Raw genomic sequence first — 4,485 nt, 5'->3', positions numbered from 1 at the left:
CTAAAACTCTCTGGTTTCAAATATAATCAGTATCAGCTATGTGACTTTGGGAAAATTACATAAGCCCCCTGTACCCCATTTCCCCATCTGCAAAATAGGAATGATGACAGTACTACTTTACTTAGTTGTTCTGAGGACTAAATGAGATAATACTTTAAAAATGCTATCACTGGGTGTGACATGCTGTGGTAGGCAGAATAATGGCTCCCAAAGATGTCCAATTCCTGATCCCCTGGACCTGTGACAACATTAGATACATGGCAAAGATGAATCAGGGCAGCAGGTGAAATTGAGCTTGCGCATCAGCCATCCCTGAGATGCAGAGTTCATCTTGGATGATCTCAGTGGCCTGATGTAATTAAGAGGGTCCTTATAGGTGGAGGGGGAAGGCAGAAGAGAGAGAACCAAACCAATGGCAGCCTGAGAAGACTGTGGCCCACAATTGGTGGTTTTGAGATGGAAGAGGTCATAAACAAAAAATAGAGGTGACCTCTGGAAGCTCGAAAAGGCAAGGGAACAGATTGACCCCTGGAGCCTCCAAAAAGGAACATAGCCCTCCTGGAACCTTGACTTAGACCCATGCTGGACGTTTGACCTACAAAACTATAAGAATATCCATTGTGTTGTTGTATTTTTATTTTTTTTCACTGTTCAAAGTTTATTGGGGGTTTTAGTTGGTATGACACTTGGATAGTTGGTTGCATCGTTTATATGTAGATGTTTCTTTTGCAGTATATGGCAATGTGTACTACTGATCTATATAGCACACAGAATAAGATCCTTTGGAACAATTACGCACAAGACATGCAATATTGGATTTATACACTGGATTCTAGGATGTGAATGATTGGGAAAAAAATGTTGGACTAGGCATATTTGGTGAAGGAGCCAGGAAGTTATATAACATACAGTAAGCATCCATCTGGCTCAAGGGGTAACTGGAGCATGTGCAGCACTGGCAGTGGTGCCTCAAAGGTGGTAGACTTACAGGACTACACAAGATTAGTACCATCCAGCATCAGGATATAGCTGTAGGATTTTACAAACTATGCCTCTTTCTAACTTTAGGAATTGATGCTTTTCCCAGTCCATCTTAATATTACTGCTTTAATTACAGATCAGATAAAAAGGACAACATGCACAACCTCCAACTAAAATCCTGTGGTAGCCTAGACAGTGAAGTGGTGTGACATCAGAAAACTTTAAAATTGCAGCTCTTTTTGGATCCCCCAAAGTGTATCTGCACTCTTCTTCAAACAGGCCTCTTCCTCAGGAGTCAGAATCACCTTCACAAGGTGTGAGATTCCATTCTGTCCCAAGATGCAAGGAACACTGAGGAAGACATCATCCTTTATTCCATAGAAACCCTTAATCGTGATGGAAATCAGGTGTACCTGCCTAAGATTCTTCATTATACTCTCTGCCAAATCTGCCACAGAGAGACCAAAGGCCCAGAATGTGTAGCCTTTCAGTTTGATCACCTCATAAGCACTCTTGACCAACTGCTTGTGAACCTCTTTCCATTGTTCTTTATCTGTATCAGTCCCTAAATCTGGGTGCAGAATCCTCAGGGAGATACCAGCAACATTCATCCCACTCCATACAGACACACTGGACTATCCATGCTCCCCAAGGACCCACCCATGGCAGCTTAATGGGTGGACTCCCAGCCTTTCCTCCATCAGGGAACAGAATTGGGCTGAATCCAGATTGCAGCCACTTCCAATAACATGGCTTTTGGGAAAGCCACTTATCTTCCAAGCCACGTAAGTCAAGATATCCACTGGATTTAAAACAATAAGCAACTTGCAGTTGGGCTGTATTTTACAATATTAGAAATGATGAATGTAAAGATGTTTACATTACACTGGACCAAATTGAGAGAGCTTTCTCCTTCTTGCTGATGTGCCCCACCTGTGACTATGACCAGCTTGGAATTTGCAGGTACATTATAGTCTTTGCCAGAGACAATCTTTGGTTTTCTTAGGAAAAGTCTGCCATATTGGAGATTCATCATCTTTCCCTTCAATTTGTTCTCCATGGCATCAACAAGAGCAAGTTCATCTGCCAAGTCCTTCGTTAAGATACTGATGGCACAGGCCATGTGAACAGCACCAACCTCAACAACAGTAATCATATTCTGGGGGGTCTGTTCTTCCTTTAGAAGATTATGAATCAGCTGATCCTTGAGAATTGCCATATTGGACTTAGAACCAAAAGGAATCGGGAATGCACATTGGGTGGCCATTGGGGGCATGCAGCAAGGAGATTTGGACTTGGTGGCAGCGGCTCCAGCTCTTGTATTGTTTTAAGCCACAAGTTCTTCATAATATGTTACAGGATCAACAGAAAAGTAATCACATATGGTAGGCATTGAAGAAGTATAAACTTTCAATTTTCCCTTTACGACTGTTCAGATGTTTCTTTTCTCAACCCCTAGAGAGCAGACATCATACATTTATTTGCAATGACCAGAGTCATGCCAGGCATACACGAGGTGGTCTAGAATAGATGAAAAAACAAACTAATGAATATGGGTGTCTTAGTAACTAGCTTAGTAACTGTGTTCCTAAGGTGTGATTATGTGGTAGGCTGAATAATGGCCTCCATACATGTTCATGTTCTAATCCTCAGAACTGGTGGGTGTGTTACCTTATAGACAAAGGAAATTTGCACCTGTGATCAAATTAAGGTTTTGAGATAGCATGATGGTTAATTTTATGTGTCAACTGACAAGGTCAAGTGATACTCAGGTAACTGGTAAGACATTTCTGAGTATATCTGTGAGGGTCTTTCTGGAAGGGACGAGCACTGAATCAACAGACTGAGTAAAGACACTGCCTTCACAAATGTGTGTGGGCACCAAACAATCTGTTGAGGGTCAGGTAGAACAAAAAAAGTGGAGGAAGAATGAATTTGCTCTCTCTTCTTGAGCTGGAACATCCGTCTTCTGCCCTTGGACATTGAAGCTCTTGGTTCTCGGGCCTTTGGATTCCAGGACTTGCTGGAAGTTACATCATCAACTTCCCTGGATGGGTATGGTCCCAGTAGTATAAGTCTTGGAGCCAATTCCCATAATAAACCTCCCTTTCTATCTCTCTATATATCATATTTGTTCTGTTTATCTGCAGAACTTTGACTAGTACACACAGTATTAGTTTTCTGTTGCTGTGTAACAATGTTACCGCAAATTTAGCAGCTTAAAAGAGCACACGTTTACAAACTATCCTGGATTATCTGGGTTGACCTAATGTAATCTTAAGTGTTTTTATAAAGGGACGCAGAAGACTCAGAGTTACAAAAGTGATGCGATGATGGAAGGAGGGTTTTGAAAAAGCTACACGGCTGGCTTTGAAGATGAAGGAAGGGGCCATGAGCCAGGGAATAAAAATGGAATTTAGAAGCTGCAAAAGATAATAAAATAATTCTGCCTTAGAGTCTCTCCAGGAGTAACTAGCCCTGCCAATGCTCAACTTTAGCCCAGTGAGACTGATTTCAGAATTCTGAACTCTAGGACTGCAAGCAAGTAAATATGTGTTGTTTTACGCCACTAAGCTTGTGGTACTCTGTGACAACATTTATAGAAAACTAGTACAGCTGAGTATAGGAGAATGGTTTCCTTCCCACTGGCTGAGTGTACTTCTGAAAGGTGGTGTATTTTGCCCATTTTCAGAGAGAGAAACTAAGACTGTATTAGTTATGTATGACTGTGTAACAATGTTACTATAAACTTGGCAGCTTAAACCACTTCACATTTATTATCTCATAATTCTGTGGGTCAGGAGTCTGGGCACAGAATGGCTGGGTCCTCTGCTCTATGCCTTCACAAAGCTGCAATCAAGATATTGGCTGGGGCTGTGATCTCATCTGAGGTTTGACTGGAGGCTGTGCTCATAGGTTTTGGCAGTTTCTTGTAGGCTGCTGGACTGAGGGCCTCACTATCTTTTTTGGATGGAGGCGGGAGCTGCCCTCAGTTCACTGCCATGTGGCCCTCTCCATAGGACATCTTACAACATGGCAGCTTGCTTCTTCACACCCAGCAAGAGAGGTTACAATCTTTTGTATCATAATAATGTGCATCTCGTCACAAATCACAGGCCCCACTGACACTCAAGGGCAGGGGATAACACAAGAGTATAAATGTATTAGTTGCTTCCACACTGCTATAAAGATACTACCTGTGACTGGGTAATTTATAAACAAAAGAGGCTTAATTCACTCACAGTTCCACATGGCTGGGGAGGTCTCAGGACACTTACAATCATGGCGGAAGGTGAAGGTGAAACAAGGACTTTCTTCACATGGTGGCAGGAAAGAGAGTGAGAGAGGATGGAAATGCCACAGACTTTTAAACCATCAGATCTTATGAGAACCCACTCACTATCACGAGAAGAGGAAGGGGGAATTCCACCCCCATGATCCAATTACCTCCCACCAGGCCCCTCCCCCAACACCTGGGGATTACAATTCAACATCAGATTTGGG

The 4,485-nt window shown here is 42.5% G+C and overlaps 1 pseudogene; it reads right to left on the bottom strand.

Moving 5' to 3' along the window:
* Positions 1-1,202: 1,202 nt before the first annotated feature.
* Positions 1,203-2,218, bottom strand: LOC105507063 (annotated as a pseudogene).
* Between the last annotated feature and the right edge of the window lie 2,267 nt (positions 2,219-4,485).

Source organism: Colobus angolensis, unplaced genomic scaffold (genome assembly GCF_000951035.1).
Source record: "Colobus angolensis palliatus isolate OR3802 unplaced genomic scaffold, Cang.pa_1.0 Scaffold143, whole genome shotgun sequence".
Taxonomy (NCBI): Eukaryota; Metazoa; Chordata; class Mammalia; order Primates; family Cercopithecidae; genus Colobus; species Colobus angolensis.
The sequence above is the reverse complement of the archived record's forward strand: the minus strand, read 5'-3'. Positions and strand labels throughout refer to the sequence as shown.